Genomic DNA, 27855 nt, shown 5'->3' with positions numbered 1-27855 from the left:
GTACTGAGGCCAGAGCACAGATAATTATCCCCATGCAACATGGCCACCATGAAGTCCCCCATATAACATGGCAACCATGATGCAGTCTCTAATGCAACATGATTACCATATTCTTGGTTCTTTCGGTAAAGTCACGTAGAAGGGAAACAATAAAATAATAAAATAATACAATTCTCACGACGTTTCGACTGCAACACAAGCAATCATCATCAGGTGTGAAAACCACAGCAAGAAAATTTCAATTTTTCTTGCTGTGGTTCTTGCTGTGGTTTTCACACCTGATGATGATTACTTGTGTTGCAGTTGAAACGTCGTGAGATTTTTATTGTTTTATATTTTTATAATTTTATTGTTGCCCTTCTACGTGATTTTACCGAAATAACCAAGAATATGAATCCCTGCAGCCACGAAAGCTTTAAATCAAAACATGATTACCATTAAGTCCCCCATGTAGCATTGCTATCTTGATATCACCCATACAATCACCATAAAATCTCTCATACACCAAAGGCACTGTGACGTCCCCCATGCAACATGGCCATCATGATGTCCCACTATTTACCGTGGCCACTGTGACGTCCCTCATTACTGTTCTTACCTTTCGGCGATTTGCTACAGATGGAGCCGGTGCCGTCTGAGGACAGCGCACTCCACGTGGTGCAAGACGTGTCGTTACTCCGAGCCTCTCCAGCTCGGCTCATCTACACACACACAAAGACAAAGGTCCACCACATAGGCTTGATTAAGATGTTGGAGCAAGTGCAGAAGGCGAGCACTGAGCCAGCATCTCTGAGATCCTGGGCTCCACAATCAGGAGGGTCCTGCCGAGATGTTGTCGTTTCTCAGCATTGGAATATTTGGCCAATATCAGATGCCATGCTTGGATTAACAATGAAAGATGCGTGGATTTTGAGGTCACATGCAGGGATTGTTCAAATTGTTAAAGAGTGATTGGGGATCGGGCATGACGAGCCATGGCAAGGAGGGACAACAATGGCTGATAGTGAAGAATAATAACGGAGCGGCAGCCAAGGAAGGAAACACATCGGAGAGGAGAGCCACCAGAGAGATGGTGCGACAAAATCGGCGCTTGGCGGATTATTCCATCACAGCATTTGAGGGGTAGCAAGGTCTCAGGGAGGAAGGCATTCTCATTCATCAGTGGATAGATAATAGTGCTGTAAATGCTCACGCGTAGACAGGCAGGCACACCAACAGGATCTCGGAGACACACTCTGATAGACATACACATACTCAGGCGGACAAGGAGAAGCACATCCAGGTATACAGGTAGGTGACAGGTAGGCACAAGTCGAGGGGAAAACACACGTCCACCCATATTTTACCACACGAGTTGAAGAGCCACACGTACCTCCATGGCAGCAACTTGCAGAGTAGGATGCTCAGAGCTCACTGCGTTTCTCGCACGGTCCGGGTCTCTGCGTGGAGAGCGGGAGACGCAGGTGAGGGTCACAAAAAACCGATGGTGTGCGACAATACTCATGTCTAAACACGCGTCATGTCACAATGCGGACTCTCATCATCAACACGGACTCACATCATCATCACAGACTCACAACCTCACCACTCACCCACAACACGAAACACAACAAAAACAACAAAGACCACCATTTGCCACTAAGCAGCAGCAAATGCCAGGCCAGGTGCACTTTGAGACCACGTGAAATGCTGAAGGCTCACTGACAGGTCACAGGTCAGACCCAGGTGCCAAGAGTTGACTGACTGAGATGACTGTGCCAACGTGCTACATTTCAGCCGCCCAGGTCAAAGGTCGTTGTTGTGAGCGTCGCTCCTTTGTTCGGACACCAGCAACACCGCGACAAACACCACCACTAGCACCACCACTAACACCACTACTAACACCACCACCACTAACAAAGACAGATCCCCCGTATAGCCTGAATATACTGTAGGGGCAATTTCTGCTAGCGAGCACCTATAAAGGTCGGCATGGCACACGAGGGGGTGGGTGGCTAACACCACGCCTGGCCGCCTTTGTCTCCCTAGCGGCGATGTTTACACATCGTACCAGGTATTCATTTGAGGCTGAGTCTACCTAGGGGAGGCCCAGGACCGGTTCAGATAATCGTTGCTGGTGTTGGCCGTGAGCGGAAATCGAACCCGGGTCGCCAGGTTTGTAGCGCAGCACGTTAACCGCTACACTACCGCTCCCCTCAACTAACACCACAACTAACACCAGCACTAACACCACTCCTAACACCACCACTAACACTACGAACCCTAAAAACACCACCACCAACATCAACTCCACCACCACCAACACCACTACCACCACCACCACTAACACTACCACCAATAATACCACCAATAATACCACCATCACTAACACGACCACCACTAATACCACCAACACCACCATCACTAACACCAGCAACAATACCTCGAACAACCACCACCACTAACACCACCATCACTAACACCAACACCACCATTATTAAGACCACAAACACCACCACTAACACCACCATCACTAACACCACCACCACTAATACCACCAACATTAACACCACCACTCCTCCTCCTGCTAATACAGGACACCAAAGACAACGATCCTCATAGAGCCTTAACAGGCTGTAGGGGCAAGTGCTGTTAGCAAGCAGTACGTATGAAGGCCGGCACGGTAAACGAAGGGGTGGGTGGTTAGCACCACGCCCGACCGCCTTTGTCTCCCCAGTGGCGATGTTTACGCATCGCACCAGGTACTCATTTGAGACCGGGTCACTGCTACACACAGACTCACACTGACCCAGACACACGTACACAGACTCACACAGAGAGACTCACACACAGACTCACTTAGAGAGACTCACACACAGACTCACATAGAAAGACTCACACCACCACCGCCACCACTCACCCACAGCTCGGTTCCACGCCTAACGGCCAAACTGCCAGGGGAAGCACGTGGCGCGAGACGCGGCGTGGTGTAATAGCCATTAGCTCCTCCCCCTCACCTAAGCTCCTCCCCCATGCTCCCTCTTTCCCCCCCTGCCCCTCCCCCTTCACAACCCCCCCCCCCAAGCATCCCCCCCCTCGCGACCCCCCTTGCCCCCCCTGGCAACCCCCGCCCATGCTCCCCCTCAAACCCCCCCCCCTCACGCCCCCATTGCCCACCCCCCTCCCCCCGCTGCTACTTACAGTCAGGCAGGGGGCGAGTGGAGGCGGCGCGCGCTGTGGATTGTGGGTGGCGAGCGGCTGATTTGGTTTCCCGCTCACGGCCACCGTCAGTGGCTCGCGAAAGCTTCTGAAGCGGCGGCTCGCTGGGCCTCCTCTACGTCGACTCAGCCTGAAGGTGAGAACCTCGCGCGGTGTGCACACATCAGCAGTGGCGGCGGTGGTGGGGGGAGACAGAGGAGGAGGCGCCTGGGCCACAGCCGTCACGTCCTAGACGCCTGCTGAGTTCACGGCGCTGCTTCAAGCAGAGCCCGGCCCTGCTGCTGCTGCTGATGAGGCGCTGACGGTGGAAACCGGCTCCAGAGTGGCCCTCGTGTTGAGCCATAGCTGATGAGAGGCACTCCCAGACTGCCGTGTGTTTTTATCCCTGGAGGGACGGGTTTGTTGTGGATGCGAATCGCCTGCTGCTGGAAAAGGCATCCACTAGAGGCCGCTATATAGAGGTATTTGGTCTACTCTTCCACGCTGGTCCGGACGTGTTGGAGCAAAGTGGCCATGCCCACACTTTACCCCACCACACGCAGGGCGTTAGCTCGCTGGATTTGCAATGCAGAGGTGCAGGTTAGATTTCATTCCCACTCACACCCACCGACACTCACTCAGCCACCCACTCAGCCACTCTCTGGGCATCTATTAAAAAGAGCTTCATAGCTCATCGGATTCCTCCAGCAAAAACATACTGATTCTCACCCACCCACTCAGCCATTCACCCACCCACTCTGGCACTCATCCACTCACCAATTCACTCAGCCACCCACTCGGCCACCCACTCAGCCACCCACTCTCTCACCCACTTCGTCACCGGTCACCCACTGCCACCCACCCACTTGGTCACCGGTCACCCACTGCCATCCACCCACTTAGTCACCGGTCACCCACTGCCACCGGTCACTCACTCTGCCACCGGTCACTCACTCTGCCACCCACCCACTCTCTCACCAACCCACCGACTCTCTTGCCAACCCACCGACTCTCTCGCCAACCCATCCACTCACCCACAGGGAGACACAAGGAGACAAGGGGACCCACATGGTGTGAGAGTGTATCAGCATCATTGTGGTTGTTGTGGTGGTTATGTTGGTTGTTATGGTTGTGGTGGTTATGGTTATATTTGTGGCAGTAGTGTTTATACTTGTGGTTATGTAGCTGGTGGTTATGATTATATTTGTGGTTACGGCGATTATGGTCGCAGTGATTGTGATTATATTTGTTGTGGTTATAACCCGCGATGTATTTCGTCGAGGATGGATGCCGCCGCGTGCAGGAGTTGGGCGAGGCGGGAGTGAGCCACCTGAAGCGCCCTCTCCGACGGTGGTGAGCCGCCGGGCGGCCGGGCAGTGAGCAGCTCGGCCGTCGTCGCTTCTCCTCCCCCTTCCGGGGCTGCCAACCCCAGTGGTGTTGAGTCGTCCTCCTCTTCCACTGGAGCCCTGGTACGAGTTTTTCTTCGCGTCTCCATTATAGCGATTCATCTTACTATTTGGCTACTTCTGACGCCAGTTGTAGTGGGTGGAACGGAGAGCGAGACTTCTTACCGAAAGAACCAAAGAGTATGAACTTATATGGTTTATTTCATCTATTTTTAGTGGTTTGCTACCATTCCCTTTGCACTCCTATCGTTTTTGTATTGTTTGTTGTGACGTTATGACCCCGTGCCCCCTACTGGCACATCTTTGATCAAAGAGCTTTATAGCTCATTGGATTCCTCCAGCACAGAATCAATACCGATTCTGATGAGACCGGAACGAACACGTTTGAATCGAATCGCGTACTTCGCTTTACTAAAATAGTTGTGGAATCGATTCTTGTGGAATCTGTTCTCGTGAAATCGAATCATCGATATTAATTACAGAGATTCACCATCGATATTAATTACAGACATTAATCAACGACGTCGCTAGGAGTATCGTGGTGCCGCTCTGCAAACCTTCGGGCTACTATCAAAGGTTTGTTCATCAAGCCATCCAGATATATAAACACAGACATAACTTCAACCGAGAAGATGGATACAAATTGAGTAATCATTGGAAGAATGTTATTAACCAGGTAAAACCTTAACTGCTTTATGGTGTTGCCTTAACTTTCTGCATCTCTAATTTCTTAAGCTTCCCACTCCCAGCCCCGCTCTCTTCAGCACTCCCCTCATACCCCCCCTCTCTATCTCTCCTCCCTGATCCTCCCCCCTTCTCTTACCTATATAGTCTCTTGTTTACAGCAGCTCTTTTGCCCACGTCGGCAATTGTTTCTTGCTGTGGTTTGTCCCACCTGATGATGGACGCTTGTGTTGTGCCCGAAACGTCGTGATTTAATTTATTTTATATTTTATGCCTATGTGACTTTACCGAAAGAACCAAAGAGTATAGCCCAAGAGAGTTTGTGTAGGTTGGAGCGGTAGTGTAGCACAGTAGGGGGCACAGGTGGTGCATCGGCCAGTCATCTCAGTCAAGCAACCAATGGCAACCTGGGTCTGTCTGTCTGTGACCTCCTGCTGCCAGCGGGCGTTCGACGCTTCATGTGGCCTTAACCTGCACGTAGCCTGGCACAAGCGCCGTGGTGACATCTCCACCACTTCGTGGCGAATGGCGGTTGTTGTTTATGGTCGTCTCGCGATTAGCACTACGCTGCACTACTAACCCAGCGACCCGAGTTCAATTCCCGCTCACGGCCAACACTGTTGACGATTCCGTTCCTGGGCCTCCCCTTGGTCAACTCAGCCTCAAATGAGTACCTGGTGCGTTGTGTAAACATCGCCACTGGGGAAATTAAGGCGGCCGGATGTGGTGCTGGCCACCTACCCCCCTTCGTGTATCAAAGGTGCTGCTCGTTAACAGCACTTGCACCCGACAGTCCTGTCGAAGGCTACATGGGGGATCTTTGTCTTTGTTTGGTGGTGCAGCTGAGGAGGCGCAACTGCACGGCGAGTACCTCTACCGCAAGGCGCAGGAGGCCAAGAAGGTCCTCGTAGAGGAGAAGGCGCAGCTCAAGAGGGCGCTCGATGGTAACGGGCGGCGAGACGGATCTAGAGATGGGCTCGCGACGACAAGACAGACGAGAGACAGCGAGACAGACTAGAGACGTTGAGACACGCAAGACAGACTAGAGACGGATCTAGAGACAATGAGACACGCAAGACGGACTAAGATGGGACAAGACGGTCTGACAATACAGGCGAGAAGACAACCGCGCGTTGGAAAGCGTTTCCGAATGAATCCATGCGTGCGCATGATTTTTCTTCCTTGTTAATTCTCCCCTGCCCGCCCCCCACCCACTGCCCCCTGTCCCCCTGACGTCGTCACCGAAGAAAACCTGGTGCTGCCTACGGACCTGCGGTGGGAGGCGCTTGAACTCCAGAAGGCCGTGGAGTTCGACCAGGGAGGGGAGGGTGATCTCACATCCCTCACCATCACGTCTCCTCGCATCTCTCTCTTCCTTCCCGCGAGACTCCCGAGGCAGAGGGATAAGCGTCGCGCGTCTCCGCCCGCTAGACACGCCGAGTCGGCGCGCATCCCCGGCTCGCCGTCGGTCCTTCCTGCCAAGCGGTGGCACCGTGTTTTGCCGCGGAGGTTCGCGGTTCGAGAACGGCGGGCCCTCAACCCCCCCCCCCCCACCGGTTTAATGGGTTTAATGCCGCAGTTGCGTTGACCGTAAATACTGCACGGCGATTGCTTCCCAAGTGGACTTTGAAAAATCCCGTGGCGTGAACGTGGAAAAAGAGTCGGCCGTGTGTGTGTGATGGCTGGCGTAAATTTTTGTGGAATGTCAAATGAAGGCCGTGGTCACCACATAACGTGTGCTTCTGGAGCAGTCTTCCTTCTGGAGCGGTCTTCCTTACAATATTAGGAAGCCACTGGAGCTTTGCACTTTTAAATCATCGTCTAGATTGACAAACTCATTTCTTGAGAACTACTTTTTGTGGTTAGTTTGTCACACTTCCGATTACCACGGTTGGCTACGTGCTGTAACAAAGAGGTTTAACATGCACTGACGCACTCATTCACTCACTTATCATTTTACTCAATTTACCCACTCACCTGCCATATCACCCACCCACTCTTGCAATTGGGACTCATCCAGGTCTCATTATTGCTCAGCTCGCTACACAAAATCAACGCGATCACTGCAGAGTGATATTCTCAACCATTCCTGGTCGCTCCTTCCATCCATCCACCCACACACACACCTTCACTCACCTGCACGGTGAAGTATGGCAAATGATAACCTACCCTCTCCGTCCCCCCTGCCCCATCTACCACCTCTTTCAATCCACCCCGCTCCCCGTGTCAGTAGGAGTGAGCAGCCACATGGATGACGAGTACCGCTGAGCCGGCGTGAAGGACCCACACATCATGGCGACGACCTCACGCGACCCCAGCTCCCTCCTCAAGCAGTTCATCAAGGTGCGGGCACGGGGTCACAGGGGCTACAGGGTTTGGGGTCACACGAGGAATGTGGGTCCTCGTGTATTGCATGTGTACAAGCGCGCAAAGACAGAGGTCCCCCATATAGCCTTAACAGGTTTTTGGGACAGGTGCTGTTTGCGAGGGTGTAGGTGGCTAGCACCACAACTGGCCACCTTTATCTCTCTGGTAATGATGTTTAAACACCGCACTAGGTACTCGTTTGAGGCTGAGTTGATCTAGGGGAGGCCCAGGACCAGTTCAGATAATCGCCACTGGTGTTGGCCATGAACGGAAATAAACCTCGGGTCACTAGGTTTGTGGGGCAGCATGCTAACTGCTAAATTACCGCACACACACACGTGTTCTCTATCGGCTTTAGAATCAGTTCCTTGCACCTCACACGAGTCGTGTCGACCAATCATCGGGCTTGTGCAGTGTGAGACAACTCGCATCCGTTGAGTTAACCAGAAGAAATCTGGTTGTTGATGAAAGGTGGAGGCTGTGTGGGGGGGGGGGGTCGTAAGTGGTGGAGCGTTGGACACTTTGGTTTGGTGCATGCAGCTTTTGTCAACTTCATTCCTCGCGATTCAGTCCGCCTTTTCGCGATGACCGATCCCTTCCATTCATCGAAAATGTATCTACTGTAGCACTACGCACGGTCGGTGGTCACGGAAAGATGTACCATTGGGGGCGCCACTGTGGCGAGATGTTAACTCCCTCACCTGGTATCCAGGAGGTCGCAGGTTCAATCCTGACCCTGATGCCTGCTGTATATTTGGAGTTGCGTGCCTCTTTCCGAGGAGTCGCGTGGATTTCTCTCCAGGTCCTCCGGTTTTTCCCTCCGCATTTAGAATCAACGTCCGTTTAGGAGTATTTGGCTGCTATAAATTTCCACATGGCGATAAGCCACTTAGTTGAGCTATGATTTGTGGCCAGGTCGCTTCTGGAAAAGAGCTGCATAGCTCAGTGGGCCTTACCTGGTAAAATAAAAATAGTAAAGTTTTTCCAATGGTGCATCCCAGTTGTGCCAACACGGGGTTTGGCGACCCCGTATACCGGCACGGCTCGGCTCGGCTTCCGCAATGGAAAAAACAAACAACACAACCCGAGTCGGATACAGTGGGGGGGCGGGGAAGTGGGGGGGGCGAAAGCAGCGTGGCCGGGACGGACGCCGGTGGGAAGAGCGGATTCGGCGTGTGACCGCTTGCTGTCATGTTACCACACCACCACCACCCTCCCACCACCACCGCAGGAGATGAAGCTGATCCTGCCGAACGCTCAGCCGATGAACCACGGAGGCCACAAGCTGCAGGCGCTGGTGTGGGCGTGCTGCGCCAACGCCGTCAACGACTTCATCGTCCTGCATGAGCACCGCGGTATGCCAGGCACACGCACGCACCGCAGTCGACAAAGCTCCCCCGTGTAGCCTTTAACAGGCTGTCAGGGCAAATGCTGTTTGTCGAGCGACCTACGAAGGCCGGCAGGGCACACGGCGGGGTGGGTGGTGTGGTCATTACCGCATCTGGCCCCTTTTGTCTCCCCACTGTCGATGCTTGGACACACCGGAAATCGAAGTCAGGTCACCGGATTTGTAGTGTAATGAGATAGCCACTCCGCTCCCGCTCCCCGGTGTGATGCATGGTGTGACGTGTGTGATGCGGTGCAACAGACGGGGATGGAGGTGTATTTAGCTGTGCGTACGATGTGCGGTGTGTAGTATGACGCTGCAGACATGGAATTGTGGTGTTTTAACTGTGTATGTGGTGTGATGTGGTATGATGCCGCAGATGGAAGGGCAGTCTGTTTAACTCTCCAGTACAGTCTGTGTGACACCTGTGGTGTGTCTAACTTTCCGGCATGCTGTTCATGTGACACGTGGTACGATGCCACGGTGTACTTGACACTCTCGAGCGTGGTGATGCGGCACGACATCCGGACGTGGACATGATGTCCGAGGCATTCCCACACCTCGTGATGCACAACTTCACGTCGCGACTCGGAAAGAGGGTGCGTGCGGGCACCATGCCAGTCTCACCCACATCTTCCTCCCCCATCCCCAAAGCACAAAGATCCCTCGTATAGGCTATAACCCTTTCTCATTTCCATGATGTACATATACGTCGTCGAAACGGAACCGTAAGAAAAACTCAAGTACGTCTTCTGACCTGAAGACATACCTTTTGCTCCCATAAGACTATGCGGGAGGGCGTGTGGCACAGTTATGTTCCATAGAGTGCCGGTCGTGTCACTACGGTTCTCTGCGGTGAGGGCAACGCCTTTTAAAAACAGCAGCGCTACGCCTCTATAAATAAAATTAACGCCGAGCCGCTCGCGCGTACCGAGATTCAGCGGTGAACGTGACACCTACCACCCAGCAACTTGCAGATGTCTCGGAATGGGAAAGAGTGAGCAGACTTTTGGGCCAGGTGCTGTGTGTCCGCCTGTATATTCGGAGTTTGCATGTTCTCCTCCTGGTCACTTTGATTTTTCTCCGGGTCCTCCGGGTTTTTCCCTACACATTTAGAAACATGAATTTCGAGTATTTTGCTGCTATACATTTTTATGTGAAAAAGAGCTACATAGCTCAGTGGTAAAATAAAAATAGTTTCGTTTTACTTTAGTTTTCGAGCAACAGCACAGAGTTTTTATTTAACGCCATCTCTGAAGCTGAAGGCGCGTAATGTTGTTCATTTGCTAATGCATCCGCAGTTTTAAACAGGGTGGCCGCTGGCCTCTAACTGGCAAACGTCTGCGAGGACACGTAATGAGAGTCCAGCGCCGTCCGTGTGACTTGCCGCGACCCCTCCCGTGACTTCTGTGCCCCCCTTCCCCCCTCCCAACAGGCACAACGTCTACAAGCGCGACGGCAAGGACATCGAGTTGAAGGAGGTGGGACCGTGATTCGAGATGGAGCGTAAGTCTGCCTGACACATTGTTACTCGTCTCCACTTTACACCCCTGCAGAGGCGGTGGAAATTCCACATTCCTTGTGGACTTCCCTACGAAGTAGTTGTAAATTTTATCGACCCCTGAGAGGATGATGGGCTGAATGTAAGAGTCTAGCCTCGGGCTAGGTGGCCCGCGGGTGACTTGTAGAGCGGATCGGAACTTGAGTCGGTGGGGTCGCTGCTCTGGTCGCATTCGCTGTACCGTGACCCGACTCGCATTCCCCCACCCCGGATGCGATGTGTAAATTCAAAGATGATCGGACGTAATGCTGGCCACCCACACCCACCCCTTGGTGTGCCGTGCTGGCTTTCCTACATGCTAACACACGAACAGCGCTTTTCCCACGCCGTCTGTTAAAGGCTGCATGGGGGGGATCTTTGCTTTTGTGTGTCGCGCAGTCTATGAGATTAAACTGGGCACGCTGGACAACGCGGCCACCGCCGAGGTGGAGTGGCCTTGGCGACCGTACATGAACACGGCGAAGAAGAGGAAGTTCCTGAGCGTGGAGTGAGGGAGGGGAGCGACTTCCCCCCCCCCATGGGCCTGGGGGGAGGGGCATTGGGGGGGGGGGTTTGTCCCTGGAAAGCCGGAGTTGGAGTCGAACCTCGCGGCGCTCTCCGCCGAGGCTCGAGACGTTGAGGAGAGGTCGCCGCGTGGATAGGGCAGTGCGTGAATCGCTGTTCCAACCGTCGTCACACACGCGCATCATACGCGTCACACACACATTGCGGATGTACATTTATCAAACACAAACATGCACATCGTCGCATGCGTCGCACACAGAAGCACACAATTGCACAAAAAGACAAAGGTACTCCGTATCGCCGTTAACAGATTGCTGGGGCAAGTGCTGTTAACGGGTAGCACCTATGATGGCCGGCATGGCACAGAAGTGGTTGTGTGGCCAGCCCCACGTCTGGCTGCCTTTGTCCTCCCCAGTTTTGCGATGTTATACACACCCCACACCACGTACTCAGATGGCTGAGTTCGTAGTGCGCTAACTGCTGCACCACCGCTCCCCAAACGGTGTACATACACGCGTACACAAAACGAAACATTAACATTTATTTAAGTAACAAAAAAGAAAATACCAAGTCAGGCAGATGGAGAAAGTGGCGTGTCGCCGTGCACAGCACCGCTCTCGTAGCTACTCACCTAGGGTGGGAGCTCTTGGCTTCAATGCCACCCGGGATGTTTAGATGTGAAAACCTGCCATAAATAATATTTTTGGGAAGTCACAAGCGCCTTAAGTTGCATCTCATCTCGACCATTTTAATGGGCACCCCCCCCCTGTAGCTGTCCCCCTGTGGCACAAAATAAACTAACAAAACTAATCTCTTTTTATTTTACCAGGTAAGGCCCACTCAGCTGTATAGCTCTCTTTCAGGAACGACCGGGCCACAAATGAAAGCGCTATAAAGTGGCTTGTCACGCAGAAATATATAGCAGCCAAATACTTTTAAACGCATGTTTCTAAATGTGGAGGGAAAAACCGAAGGACCCAGAGAAAAATCCACGCGGTCACGGGGAGAACATGCAAACTCCAGATATACAGGCGTCGGGATTTAACCCACGACCTCTATACCAGGCGAGGCCCCAAGGTGAATCAGCACTTGGCCTGCGAGCGGGTATTATTAGTCTGTCAGTAGGGGGTAATGATTCCGGATTTCAGTCTCAATTGAAACTGAAATCTGGAACACTTTTGTCATATTTTGCTCGTATAAGTGTGTTCATAAAATACAAGTTTGGTCATTGAGAGAGTTATAAATGTCCTATACGCATTTCATGTTTATTGTGTTTTTTGTATTTAATGTATGAAGAAAATACAATTTTGTATATGCTACAGTATGTTTCACACATTATTCAGTGACACTGCATATGACGGGCAATGTTTGGGGCAATCGGCCTTCAACATGGAAAATACATAGAGGCCACATGACCCGTGGCCACCGCCACTTCAACCGTGGCCCCACCACTTCAACCGTGGCCCCATTGGCACGTTGATGTGTGGCTCTGCCTTCACCTGTGGTGAGAAAGACCAGAAAAATTACAGGAGGCCGACTCCATATGAGTCCGTCACGCTCTGGATCTCGCTAATGGGACGTCGGATGAAAATAAAACATGGAAGCGACAAGTTTCTTCTCTGGCGAGGACATTCCCACAAGATTGCCACCTTTCCCAATTAATGGAATTTGCCCCAACATCACCCTGATCCAAACCAGCGGGAGCTGAAATCTTCCAGAAGGTTCAGGATTTATTGGTACAATCGTTCGGATGTTGGTGTCCGCATGGACTTGCATTTAAAACCCCCGGTCCGCTTGACGTCTTTTAAACAATACCTGTGGTCGGGTCCGCTCCCCCACCTTTCTATCCCCTGCTTTTTTTTTATAACCGGTGTAGTATATGTTGACGGTGTGTGCGTGTATCACAACGCGATGTAACCGGGCCCTCGAATTGCCTCAAGAAATGAATAAACAACACCTGTCGCTTTGCTGTTGTGATGTCACCACGAGGCGCCGAATGACGGTGGGACGGCGTCGTCGCACTCGTCGAGTGGACAAGGGCTCCGTGAAATGACGGTGCGGATTGCGCCAAGCGTATAGAGGTCGCCGATTGCACGCCGCTGTGGCTCAAACACTCGTGGGTCCACCTCAAAGTTCCTGTGCCCATTTGAACCTCATTGCCTGCGATGATGCTGCTGCTGCCATGGAAGAACACACGTGGCGCCCTCTTGTCTCTCCATGTTGTCTTTCACGTCCCATCGCAGTTTTCAGGTCACTTGATGTTTACAGCCTCCGGTAAGGAGGCAGTGAGGTTCAGCCGCTCCATTTTTCTTCCTTTAGTGCACAGTACCGTACACGGATACGGGCACAGTACAACACCGTAGCTTTATTGATTGTTCAACAAAAAAGACCATCCCTCGCCCAATCTAGTTACCTATACGGTGTAATATATGGCGAGACATATGTTAACGTAAAAAAAATGGAACTGTAATGCTGAAAATTATACTCCATGAAACTCGGGGTTTTATGGAGTATCTGAGGGCTTCTCAACGCTTCATGCCTCGCCCCCACTGATGCCCTCTTCTCCCCACTACTACTGACGATTGTATGTAGGGTGTGTAGGCATTTACTTCCGACTGTTGTATGTAGGGTGGTGGTGGTGGTGATGGTGGGAGTAAATGAGATTTAAAACTGGGTGCTTAACTTGAACTCACCACCACTCACATCATGTATGCACTCATCCGCCATCTTGCTCACTGACCCTGTTTCCGTGTTGATGGTGAGTCCGTATTGATGCTGTCAGTCTGTTGATCGTGTGAGTCTGTTGATGCTGTGAGTCTGTGTTGATCATGTGCGTCTGTGTTGATGCTGTGAGTCCGTGTTGATGGCTCGGGGGCACGGTACAGAGGGGCAGTACAACTGTAGAGTAATAGTTGTTGTCCAGCAGCGGCAACTGCGGTGGACGGGGAGTACACACGCCAGTGAGCCTCATGCGGGTTTGTCAGCAGGGCGGAGGCACTGGGGCAAGGATCACAGAGACCCTCCCTGGAAGACACTGGAACCCGCTCGTGGGTTGGAGAAGGGAGGCGCGGCCGAGTCGGATAAAAGCAGCGGAGAGCGAGAGCTCGTGGTTGCACGTTCTGGGAAGTGGAGTCGTCTCGTCGGCACTGTCGTCTTTGCCGACTTGGTCGCTGCCGTCTTCACTAGATAATTGGGCGGCCGGATAGTTGTTGGCTGTCTCGGTCGATGCCGTCAGTGTAACATGGTGGGGGGTGTCTAAGCTAGGCTATTTGACTGGGAGAAGCGAGGGCGAGTCTGTGAACCTGATGGTGTTAAATAAGGAAGGTGCGGAAGGTACGGGAGAGGATGAGGAAGATCGTGGGATGGATGGGGGAGGATGAGAAGATAGTGGGAGGGACGGGGGAGTAAGGAGGTGGGAGGGATGTGAGAGAAAGAAGGAGATAGCGGGGGGGACGGGAGAGGAAGAGGGAGATGGTGGGAGGGAAGGGGGCGGAAGAGGGAGATAGTGGCAGGAAAGGGGAATGAAGAGGGAGATAGTTGGAGCGACTGGGGAAGTAGAGGGAGATACTGGGAGTTATTTGGGAGGATTAGGCAGATCGGTTAGAGTAAGAAGGTGATAGTGGGAAGGAAGAGGAAGGAAGAGGGAGAGAGTGCGAGGGATTGGAGATGCAGAGGGAGATAGTGGGAAGGATGGGGGAAGAAAAGGGAGATAGTGCGAGGGACGGGAGAAGAGGGAGATTACTAGTAGAGCCAAGTGGGAGGAAGAGGGAGATAGTGGAAGGTACTGGGGAGGAAGTGGGAGATGGTGGGAGGGACGAGGGAGGAAGAGGGAGATGGTGGGACGGATTGGAGAGGTAGATAGTGGGAGGGACGCGGGAAGAAGAGGGAGATAATAGCAGGGACGAGAGAGGAAGAGGGAGATAGCCACTGATGTTCGCCGTGGCCAGAAATTTAAACTCGGTTCACAAAGTTCATGGTGTAGTGGGTGTTGAGGTGGCATATCCTGGCTGGCCAGGAGAAGGCAGTACAGCAAGTGGGATAAGCACCATCTCTGTCTGCATGGGATAGAGGGTTGCCCCCTTGCACGAGTGGGTTTTCTCTGGGTACTCCTGTATCCCCTCACGTTTATGAACGCTCAGTAATTGCCCAATTGAATTATTGCTATGCACCGCGACGTTCGTTTTGCTATGTCATGTGATCAGAATTGGGCGCCACGGTGGCGAGATGTTAACTATTTTGTAGGGTATACAGGAGGTCGTGTATTAAATCCTTACCCTGACACCTTTGTATTTGGAGTTTGTATGCTATCTCCCCGTGGTCGCGTGTATTTTTCTCCGGATCCTCCGGGTTTTCCCTCCACATTTATTAGCACATGTTTAGAGTATTTGGCTACTAATGTCCACGTAATAAGCCAATTTGTTGAGCTGTAATTGTGTGGCCGCTTCTGAAAGAGAGCTGTATAGCTCAGTGGGCCTTGCCTGGTTAAAGTAAAAAAAAATAGTCAAATAGTTTGCAATTGTTTATATCTGGGATAAATGCACCCGTGGCTTTAATGATGTGGGGATCTGCGCCTGGCATTTTCAGGTGGGATCCGGAGCAATGAATGAGCCCTGACAAGGCAATGGCCCACCCGTTGATTTGCTCCATGAGGAACTTTTAGGGGGCTCGGGACCGTGGCGCCAAGAAGACCAGCTATTGGACCATGGAGGCACCGAAGGGGGCGGTTTCCCCCCCACACGTAACGCTCCCTATCTGGTCGATAAAAACGTATCAATAGGGTCACAGAGCTTGGGCAATCGTTGGTGCCAGCTTACCAAGTGGCTTCCTTCCTGATTGTCTGTGGTTCCTCGCACCTCTGAGGCCTGCTTGATCACGTTATAAGTATAAATATTGTTGTTATCAAGTTCTAAGTGTAAATAATAATTGTTGTTGTTATTACTCGCCTGTTCTAAACATACGCCTGTTGTTATCATTCGCCTATTATCATTCGCCTGTTTTCATTTGCCTGTTATCATTCGCCTGTTTTAATTGGCCTGTTATAATTTGCCTGTTGTTTTCTTTCGCCTGTTGCTACCAAGTAATAAGTATAGTTATTGTTGTTGTTATCATTCGCCTGATGTTAGTGGTGCACGTCTGAAATCCAGCACTGGGGAAGGCAGCGAGGGTTCGTAAATCACCGCACAATGATGTTGTGAAATCCTCTTCCCGTGGAAGTCGAGGTGCATAACCTGCCTCGCCAGGAGAAGGCAGTACAGCAAGTGGACTCATCGCCATCGTCACCTGTACGGTTTAAAATGCTGCCCCTTCACACACGTGGCTTTTCTCTGGGTGCTCCGATTTCCCCCACTTGTACAAACACTCGTTATTAATTAGCCAATAATGCCTCCATACATAGAGTACCGTAGAGCCTGGACAATCGTTGGTGCTGGCTCACCACGTGGCTTCCTTCCTGCATGTCTGTGGCTCCTCGCGCCTCTTGAGTCGTTCTTGTGAGTGCTATATAGCTTTAAATAATAACTACAAATACTCGCCAGAAGGTGGTGACGCAAGCCTGCGATCCAGCACTGTAGAAGGCAGCAAGGGTTGGTGGATCACACAGTAAATATTGTGAAACCCCCTTCCCGTGGACATTGAGGTGCCTTCTCCTGGCTGGCCAGGAGAAAGCATCTGACTGGCCAGGAGAAGGCATTATAGCAAGTGGGATCATCGCCATCGTCACCTGTACGGTTTAAAATGCTGCCTGCTGCCCCTTCACATACGTTTGTTTTCTCCGGGTGCTCCGGTTTCCCCCCACTTGTGTAAGCATTCGTTATTCATTGATTGAAAAGATCTTACAATAAAAACCAAATTCAGGACCTTACTATGACTCAGCGTGGCTTTCCTGGAGTAAGTCTAATTATTATTATAAAGAATTACAGGAGCTGTATGATGACACGACTAGAGAGCTGGCTTGCACTGCGGGGAGCTTAATAGTCAACTTGGATTCCGCACCCCTCAATGCCCTTTTTAAGTTCAGTTTGTGCACTTAAGACTCGCACAAACAACCATACTCAGAGAACCATAGATTCCCACTCAGACCCAGAACCAGAAACCCATAGACTCCAACAGAGACCCATACATTCCTTCAGACACTCAGACTCATACGGCGACCCTATATACTGACACAGGGATCCATAGACTCAGACAGAGACCCATACACTCACAGAGGCCCACAAACTCAGAAATCCATAGAATCGCACAGAGGTCAATAAAATTAAAATCTGAATATTTATTTACACTGGATGAAATCGATGAGCTACAAAAATCTGTTTTCACAGCTGTCCAATCGGGCAGGTCAGAACATAACTAAAAAAATACAAAAAATGACAGGAAAGACAAACTGTTCAAAAATAAACAAATTAAACTAAACTATTTTAATCTTTATTTGAAGCTTTCGTGACTGCAGGAATCCATACTCTTTGGTTCTTTCAGTAAAGTCACGTAGGTATAAATTAAATAAAATTAAACAAATCACGACGTTTCGATCGCAACATAAGTGATATTTTCAGGTGGGACAACCACAGCAAGAAAATGCTGAAGTCGGCGGGAGAGCTGCCGTGGCAAGAGGTTATACAGGTATGAGATGGGGGAGGAGGCAAGGGGGGAGAGAGAGAGGGGAGGGTGTGGGGTAGGGAGAGGAAGGGGGGCCGCGTGAGCGCTAGGAGAAGATGACGTGAGGCTGGGGTGGGGGGACGTGGGCGGGGCTAGCAGTAATCGGCAGGTAATGATGGAAACAACAACACAAGTTAAGGCATTACCTGGTTGATAACATCCTTCCAGTGATTGTTTAATTTGTATCCATCTTCTCGATTGAAGTTTTGTCCTTGGCCTCCGAAAATAACAATATCATGCGAGCCCACAGCGTTATAACAATGGCCACTACGGCAGAGGTATTGGTTTGCTATGTTTCAGATCCGCCTTGTGTTCGCGAACACGGTCCGAGACGTGTCGTTTTATTTCTCCAACGAAACTGCGGCCGAAGTTACAACTCAGTTTGTAGACTCCAGGGTATAGACAAAACTTCAACCGAGAAGATGGATACAAATTAAACAATCACTGGAAGGATGTTATCAACCAGGTAATGCCTTAACTTGTGTTGTTGTTTCCATCATTACCTGCCGGTTTTACTGCTGCCCCGCCCATGTCCCCCCACCAGCCTAACGTCCTCTTCCCCTAGCGCTTACGTGCCCCCCCCTGTTCCTACCCCACACCCCCCCCCTTTTCTCTCTGTCCCCTTGCCTCTTCCCCCCTCTCTAAACTATATAACCTCTTGCCATGGCAGCTCTCCCGCCGACTTCAGCATTTCTTGCTGTGGTTGCCCCACCTGATGAAGATCGCTTGTGTTGCGATCAAAACGTCGCGATTTGTTTTATTTTATTTCTACCTATGTGACTTTACCGAAAGAACCAAAGAGTATGGATCCCTGCAGTCACGAAAACTTCAAATCTACATTTAACACCCATACCCTCTAAAGAACTAACCCTCAAGACACCTAACCCTTAAAACACCTATACCCCTAAAACGCTAACCCTCTAAACACATAACACTCTAAGCCCCTAACCCTCTAAACGCATAATAAATATATTTTCGGGTTAGATCGTGTAAATATAAATGTGTCGTTAAACCAGACACCACCCGACACAGCCAATTAGTAAAGTTTGTCATGACAATAAAAAAGTGCCATTAAGTGTTGGAGAGAAATCCAAAACACCTTTAGTATGGATAATATTAGTTGTCAAAGTCTTGGTGTTAAACCGTCTAAACTCCCAAATCCCAAAACCCATAACCCTCTAAACCGCTAAACCCCATTACCCTATAAACCCCTAACCCTCAAAACCCCCATACCTCTAAACCCCTAAACACATACAATTATAACCTCCTAAACTCCTAACCATCTAAACCATTCAACCTCTAACAATCGAAACCCATACATCTCTAAACACCTAACTCTCTAAACCCCCAACCCTCTTTACCCCAAAATCTTCTAAACTCTAACATTCTAAACACCTAATCCTCTAAACGACCTTACCCTTAAAACCCTAACTGTCTAAAAACCTCTCCCTCGAAAACCCCACCCATAAACCCCCAAAACTCTAACTGTCTAAACACCAAACCCTCTAAACTCCGCAACCCCTAAAACCGTAAACCTCTCGGCACCTAACCTGCTAAACCCCTCACCCTCTAAACTCCTACACCACTAATAGCCCAATCCTCTAAACACCTAACACTATAAAGCCCTTTAACCTTAAAACCCTAACCATCTAAACCCTTAACCCTTGAATCCCCTCAAGCGCTAACACTCTCAACCCCTAAACCCTCGAAGTCTATAAACCATGAAACGCCTTATCCCCGAAACACCCCGAAACTTCTAAGCTCCTAACCCTCTAAACCACTTAACCTATAACAATCGAAACCCATAAACCCATTAAACAGCTACTTCTCGAAACCCATAACACTCTAAACCCCTTTATCCTTAAAACCTTCACCCTCTAACCCCCTAAACCTCTAAACCCCTAAACCCATAACCCTGTAAACCTCTAAACGGCTCAACTTATAATCCTCTAAATCCCAAACCCTCTAAACGCCTTTACCCATTAAATCAAATCCTTTCTAAACTCCTCACCCTTTGAAACCAGAACCCAAATACCCTGAAACCCCAAACCCCCTAACACTCTAAACCCCTTTACCGTTAAAATCCGAATTCTCAAAAGCCCTAGATCTCTGCACCCCTAACCCTCTAAACACCAACCCTCTAAACCCCTAACCCTTAAAATCCTCAACCCCTAAAACGCTCAACCCCTAAACACCATAACCCTAGAAACCCCCAAAACATCGAAGACGCTTATCCCCTAAAAAACCTCTAAACCCTTAACACGTAACCTTATAAACTCCAAGCCCTCTAAACCACTAACCCTTTAACAATCGAAACCCATAAACCGTCTAAACCTCAGGACACCAAACTCCTTACAATTATAACCCTATAAACCCATAACCTTCTAAACTGTACCCCTCTAAAACCCTAACCCTCTAAGCTAATCACCTTCTAAACCGCTAAACCTCTAAAACATTTTACCCTTAAAACCCTCAGCCTCTAAACCCCTAAACCTCTAAACCACACACCCTCTAAATACCTAACCCTCTAAACCCCTAAACCCATCACCCTGTAAACCTCTAAACCCTTAACTTATAATCCTCTAAATCCCTAACCCTTTAAACCGATTTACCCATAAAACCCTATCCATCTAAACTCCTCACCTTTTGAAACCATAACCCAAATACAACAAAAAATCCCAAACCCCCTAACACTCTATATCCCTTTACTGTTAAAACCATAATTCTATAAACCCCTAGATCTCTCCACCCCTAATCCTTTAAACACGTAACCCTCAAAACCCTTAACCCTTTGTGTGGAGTGTGGTGTGTGGTGGTTGTCACGGGGTAGGTGGGTGCAGGGTGTGTGTGGAGTGTGGTGGGTGGTGGGTGTCACGGAGTGGGTGGGTGCAGGGGGTGTGTGGAGTGTGGTGGCTGGCGGGTGTCACGGGGTGGGTGCAGGGTGTGTGTGGAGTGTGGTTGGTGTCACAGGGTGAGTTGGTGCAGGGTGTGTGGAGTGTGGTGGGTGGTGCGTGTCACGGGGTGGGTGCGTGCAGGGTATGTGGTGGGTGATGGTGTCACGGGGTGGGTGGGTGCAGGGTGTGTGTGGAGTGTGGTGGGTGGTGGGTGTCATGGGATGGGTGGGTACAGGGTGTGTGGTGGGTGATGGGTGCCACGGGGTGGGTGGTTGCAGGGTGTGTGGTGAGTGGTGGGTGTCATGGGGTGGGTGAGTGCAGGGTGTGTGGAGTGTGTTGGGTGTCACAGGGTGGGTGGGTGCAGGGTGTGAGTGGATTGTGGTGGGTGGTGGGTGTCAAGGGGGTGGGTGGGTGCAGGGTGTGTGGTGTGTGGTGGGTGTCACGGGGTAGATGGTTGCAGGGTGTGTGGTGTGTGGAGTGTGGTGGGTGTCACGGGGTGGGTGGGTGCAGGGTGTTTGGAGTGTGGTGTGTGGTGGGTGTCACGGCGTGGGTGGGTACAGAGTGTGTGGAGTGTGGTGGGTGTCACGGGGTGGGTGGGTGCAGGGTGTGTGGTGGGTGATGGGTGTCACGGGGTGGGTGGGTGCAGGGTGTGTGTGGAATGTGGTGGATGGTGGGTGTCACGGGGTGGATGGGTGCAGGGTGTGAGTGGTGTGTGATGGGTGGTTGGTGCCACGGGGTGGGTGGGTGCAGGGTGTGTGTGTCGAGTGTGGTGGGTGGCGGGTGTCACGGGGTGGGTGGGTGCAGGGTGTGTGGTGTGTGGAGTGTGGTGGGTGTCACGGGGTGGGTGGGTGCAGGGTGTGTGGAGTGTGGTGTGTGGTGGGTGTAACGGTGTGGGTGGGTGCAGGGTGTGTGGAGTGTGGTGGGTGTCACGGGGTGGGTGGGTGCAGGGTGTGTGGTGGGTGATGGGTGTCACGGGGTGGGTGGGTGCAGGGTGTGTGTGGAATGTGGTGGATGGTGGGTGTCACGGGGTGGATGGGTGCAGGGTGTGTGTGGTGTGTGATGGGTGGTTGGTGCCACGGGGTGGGTGGGTGCAGTGTGTGTGTGGAGTGTGGTGGATGGTGGGTGTCACGGGGTGGGTGGGTGCAGGGTGTGTGTGGAGTGTGGTGGGTGGTGGGTGTCACAGTGTGGGTAGGTGCAGGGTGTGTGTGGAGTGTGGCGGGTGTCATGGGGTGGGTGCAGGGTGTGTGTGGAGTGTGGTGGATGGTGGGTGTCACGGGGTGGGTGGGTGCAGGGTGTGTGTGGAGTGTGGTGGGTGTCACGGGGTGGGTGGGTACAGGGTGTGTGTGGTAGGTGTGGTGATAGTGGTCATGGATCAGACCGATCAACGACCACCTCCATCTCTACTGTGCGGTGGACCGGCCACCACACAGCAGCACGCGTCGGAGGAGTGAGCGGATGACTCTCCCCATGCGGGCCAGGCCCCCTGGCTTCCTCTTCTCCTGCATCACCATCACTTGATCCTCTTTCCTTGTTTTCTCCTTCTCCTCCACCACCATCTCTTCCACAACAATCTCCTCCACCAGGGTGTCCTCCTCCTGCACCACCAGCTCCTCCACCAGAGTCTCCTCCTCTGGCAAAACCAGCTCCTCCACTAAGGTCTCCTCCTCCTGCAAAACCAGCTCCTCCACCAAGGTCTCCTCTTCCTGCAAAACCAGCTCCTCCACCAAGGTCTCCTGCACCACCAGCTCCTCCACCAGAGTCTCCTCCTCCTGCACCACCAGCTCCTCCACCAAGGCCTCCTCCTCCTGCAAAACCAGCTCCTCAACCAAGGTCTCCTCCTCCTGCACCACCAGCTCTTCCACCAGAGTCTCCTCCTCTTGCACCACCAGCTCCTCCACCAGGGTCTCTTCCTTCTGCAACACCAGCTCCTCCACCTGGGTTTCCTCTTCCTCCACAACCTTCAGCCTCCAATCAGAGGCCCAGGCGAGCAAAGAGAATGGGGGCAGCGCCGGCTCCGCTCTGTGAAGATATGCGCACGACATTGTTCCAACTTACTGCTACAGCAGAGATCGCAGCCATCCCCTCCCCCACCATCGGGGTGGAGGGGGGGAGCTGGCGATGTCACAGTGGATGAAGGGTTACCTACATGGCAAAGATATGGCCACTTCATTATTTGTCCTCACCCAGAAAGCAATTATAAAAATACATCCGTATATAACCGAATGTACAGGTGAGATTTGAACTCTCCGTGTGTTAGTTTGTGGGCGGCAGGGCTGGAACTCACAGCCAAAGAGGGACCTGGGTTTGATGCCCATACTTGGGCCACTTTCTCCATGTGGGAGTTGTGACTTGCCCTGGGCCCCACACCTCTCTATGGACTGCCTTGAAAATTGGTCAGCAGAATGTGGGTTACCGTCGTTCAGCAGCTCCAAAGCACTGGACACGGCCAGGAGTAGCAGTGGTGGTGGCATTGCTGGTGGTGCTGGTGGCCGCGGTCCGGAGCCAGCTGTGATCCAGCGCCTGCGCTGGCGTCATACGAGAATCCGGAACCCATCTGTTGAGAGACGCGTGGGAGACACACGCGCCACACGTAGTGAGAGAAGCGTGGTGAGAGCATTGAAGTTGCTTCCCTTCTCCTACAAGGTCAGGAATGCACGGCAGCAGCGGAAGCAGCAGGAACAGTGGCAATCCTCTGATGCCCAGTAGACTAAAAATGCCCCGAGCATCGCATTGGCCAGCAGCATCTTGCACGGACCTCCCCATCCTCCACAGAGGGCGATCTTGACACCGGTGGTACTGCACATCGGCAGTCCCACTCAGCTCCACATTTTCCTGGCGATCGGTGGAGAGTGATCGCCGATCAATTGGAGGGGGGGGGATCCTCATTGGGAGGGGGTGGTGGGTGTGTCTTACCGCAGACAGAAGCTGACGAATTCCACAAACGCCGGGTCGTGGCTTTTGAGCACACTTTCAAGTGGGAAGCTCCCCGGTACCCTTTTCTTGCCTGGGCACAACATCTTCCCTTGACGGTCTGCGGGAGCCATGCACAGCGGGACAGATGCAGTCACCAACCACCACGTCACCTACTTACCCACTTACCGACCCATCCATCAACCTACTCACCCACCCACCCACTCTTCCACCTACACAATCACTCACTCACCTACCCAATCACCGAACCACCTCCCACTCACCCGCCCACCCGCTTACCCACTGACCAATTCGCCCACTTACCCTACAACCTACTTGCCCACACACCGACTTACCCACCCACTCACCCAAGGAATTTAAAATAAAAAGAGGCCATTCCCCCCCCCCCCCTCCCACCAAAAAAATAACAACAGCCGCAGGCCTCTTCTTAAAACTGAATCCGGTCCGTCACTCGCACCACCCTTTAACTCACCAAAAAACTGCCTTCTGTCGGGAGCTGAATTCACCATGTATCGTGGAGGCATTCCCAGAATCTGCACATGGTTGAGACAAAGACAAAGGTCACCCGTGTATCCTCGGCTGACTGTAGGGGCAAGTGCTGTTAGTATAGCGTAACAACAGCAGCAGCGCTTGTTGAGGGCAAGCATTATGGCACACAGAGACAGGGGGTGGTGGGCCACATTGACCCAGGTATTTTACACACTGCACTAGGTACTCATTTAAGGCTGAGTCTAACTAAGGGAGGCCCAGGACCGGTTCAGATAATCATCACTAGTGTGGGCCATGAGCGCAGCATGCTAACCGCTACACTACTGCTCCCCTCACACGTACAAGATGGACACGTGCACACTCATACACAACATACGACGGCCGCTATTCGCCAGATCACTAAGTGGCCACCTCCCCTCCTGCCACCCCCAAAACCCACGACTCCAAGGAAAGAGAGGGGCATCACGAGCGGATGGACGCCCAGTGGGAAATACCTCAATGCAGCGCGGGAGGTAATCTTTGTCACTGTCGGACTGAAATAATTGTCTGCCCGTCGCCAACTCCGCCACCGTGCAACCCAGCGCCCACATGTCTACGCCACAGGTCAAGCTGTAGCCCAAGTGCAGCTCCGGAGCCGAGTATTCCAGAGTCCCACCAACATTCATAGCTGCACACCAATCACAAGAACAACACATATATGTGTTTGTGTACTCACTGTTTCTTAAACAGCATCTTCATCACACACATGAACAGTCACATGTACAGAGATGCAGATACTCACACATATCCACAATCAGACAAACACCCACACGCAGACGCTCACACACCCAGGAGAGGTCACTCACGTTGACTTTCCACAAAAAAGCTCGTGCCAAAGTCCGTGACCCTCACAGTGCCGGTCACGGTGTCCTTGATGAGAACATTTTCCTGCAGGAGAAGGGGCAGAATGAATTCAAATGCAGAGGTTATGCCGATAACATTCAGCCAGCAGTGGAACGATCACGTACCACCACCTACGCTAAACAGGGGAACTAGACGAGGCGTAGTGCCGTCAACGAGCGTCAGTCAAGTGCAACATTTGATGTTTGTTGACAGCTATTACTGGGGGTTGCCCCTTTCAATTGCATCTAGAAAAGAGATTTGATTTGAGGCTCATGTTCAAAGCACTCTAAGGGACCATCGAAGTAAAGGAGGGCAGCTCTATTGACAACTGATCATGGTTCCTCTGACAGGAGAGTGCATTGAGCTCACAGCTGCAAGAGTGCCCTTTAACGGGTTACGGACCAAAAGCTACACATGAGAGCTCGCGTATTCCATGACACTATCCACCGCGCGTTTGTCTTCGGAAGTTTTCCATTCGCAGTGTGGAAGCCGACAACGGGCAGCTGTCAGGTCAAAATACACGTTTGGCACACTTAGGAAATAGTCTTTATTTGCTCCAGTTTCTGTCTCCGAAGGACTGGGGCAACGCTGTGATCAACGTTGCCGGTTTTGTCTATGGTGAGTCCCCAATACCGACACGACTCTACACTACAGTTTAATTCATACCGCATTATCTTCACCAGGGGTACAATGACCCTGCCTCCTTCCAGTTAGATGGAAACAGCGAACGCATAGATCTTGTGACTAATGTGGCCGGTTTTCTCCGTGGAACGATTCCCTACTAACAATACGCCTCTGCAACAAAATCATACTGAATGCTGTGTCCACTCACTGGCTTGATGTCCGCGTGAACTATGTTCCTGGAAGAGATGTGGGACAGGAACATGAGGATTCCCCTGGTATAACTTTTCACCATTTCCATGTCCAACCGGAACCCCGATTCTCTCATCACATCATAAAGGCTCTCCCTGTGAGAAAGACAAAAGCAGAAACAACACCAACACAGTGTCAGTGTCATCTCCTTAAATGCTGTGCTGATTCTGCTAACAACAATCTTAATATTGTTCGTGCATGTTCACGACCAATATTCAGAGTCATAGTTCAGTGTAGGTTCAGGTCGTTGGTTTGTCGATGAACCAAATTAGTTGGCTCATTTGCCCACTTGACAACTTGATTTCATTGGCATTTTTGCCAGGTGGTAGAGGGTTATCCATGGGGAGAAGATAACAACTCTGCCTGGTAAGGTCGTGGGGTTTGATCCCGAACCTGACGCATGTACATTTGGAGTTTGCATGTTCTCCCTGTGATCATGTGGATTATTCTGTAGGTCCTCTGGTTTTCCCCTCCACATTTCGAATCGACATGCATTCATAGTATTTGGCTGCTATACATTTCCACGTGATAAGTTACTTTGTTAAGCTATCATTTGTGGGCAGGTCGCTTACAAAAAAATAACTAATAGGTCAGTGGACTTTCCCACGAAAACAAAAAAGTTTGTTTAGTTAATCAGTTAACCACGCTATTAGCGGAGGGAGGGGGAGATGGAACACGCTACATACTTCAACAGCTCCAGGACAAGGCAGTGGTGTCCCCTGAAATCAAAGCTGTTTAGGACTTTGATGACGTTGTAATCTTCATTGCTGTCCTCACTCTGAAGTTCCAGAGCTATCTGGAGCTCCATCCTCTGCAATGTTTCTTCCTTGGAGCTGCACAGAGGAAGTCCACAAATTAATAACTTACACTTGCTTAAGGGACACCCAGAGGCAAATGCTATTCAGAATTAATAATTAAATATACTTTCACCAGGTCTAACGGCATTGTGAGCTAGAGTAGCGTTCTCGACTCTCATTGGTACCATACGGGGCGCAGGAGCTGGCGTAGGGTACCCAATAGGATTTGAAGGTGAAGAGCCATTCAAATCGGATTGGTCATTCGGGAAAACTAAATGCAAACGCCCGTTAAAACAACGCGTTTTCGTTATAACGTGGTTCTTCAACACTTTTTACACAATGCAGAATGTGTCCGTTGTAACAAGAAACGCGACCATTACAACATGGAACACGCACATTCTAACAAGATACGCACCCATTATAACACGGAATACGCCCATCATAACGTGGTTTGTGAGTAGTCGACAACAAAATACTTTTTTGAGCTGCACTGTTGAGCGGTATGATACAGTACTCGGAATAATAAAAGTAACGTGACAGCATAGCCTCATTATGAGACCTCCTTTGCCAGTAACAAGATATAGTAATAGGTTTTACCCTTTTAACTGGCACAAAAACTGACACCTTTATTCAAGGCATCATGTTTGCAATAACCACAACACAAGCAGTCAAAATGCAAACAAAAGAGACAACTCTGATAATAATATGCACTGTCCTTGAATTTGATTGGTCCACACCCGAGACGGCTTTTCTTAGAGCCTAGTCTCCACTCTTCTGGTCCAACACCAGTGGAGACTAAGCTCTAAGAAAAGCCGTCTCGGGTGTGTTGAGCTCTGTCGTCCCGACAGGTCTGTAACTTTCACCTGAAGACGGCCGCTTGCATTGTGGCCGAAACGTCATGAGAATTTTAGTGTATTATTTTATTATTTTATTCTCATTCTACGTGACATTACCGAAAGAACCAAAGAAGGTGTCAGTTTTTGTGCCAGTTAAAAGGGTAAAACCTATTACTATAGCATAGCCTCAGTTATTGGTCTCATCATCTCACAGTGTATGCATACATTGCATCTCGCCAAACTTTATTGTTACATTATTTATGGAGAGATTCTTTTCGCTCAATGCTTTTTCGCTTAACGCGGAACTTTTCATGAATGTATCTACAGCATTAAATGATGACTTACTGTAATGTGGAGGTAATCTTGTAGCAATGGGATGTTTTGGCCGATACCAGTTCACACTGTGTGTGTATGTA

The 27855-nt window shown here is 51.0% G+C and overlaps 1 long non-coding RNA gene across 2 annotated transcripts; it reads left to right on the top strand.

Annotated features, from left to right (window-relative positions):
- The first annotated feature begins 3121 nt into the window (after positions 1-3121).
- LOC142905921 (uncharacterized) lies at positions 3122-13053 on the top strand. Of its 2 annotated transcripts, XR_012929941.1 has the most exons (8): positions 3122-3334; positions 4460-4646; positions 6110-6211; positions 6515-6595; positions 7501-7610; positions 8866-8989; positions 10457-10527; positions 10961-13053. It is a non-coding gene; the product is annotated as an uncharacterized LOC142905921 (long non-coding RNA). The 2 variants fall into 2 exon arrangements; XR_012929940.1 differs by having other exon boundaries at positions 3127-4646.
- The last annotated feature ends 14802 nt before the right edge of the window (positions 13054-27855 follow it).

This window comes from Petromyzon marinus, chromosome 59 (assembly GCF_048934315.1).
Source record: "Petromyzon marinus isolate PM22_M1 ecotype Great Lakes invasive population chromosome 59, UKy_Petmar_22M1.pri1.0, whole genome shotgun sequence".
NCBI lineage: Eukaryota > Metazoa > Chordata > Hyperoartia > Petromyzontiformes > Petromyzontidae > Petromyzon > Petromyzon marinus.
Note: the sequence above shows the minus strand (reverse complement) of the source record. Positions and strands in the feature narration are given on the sequence as shown.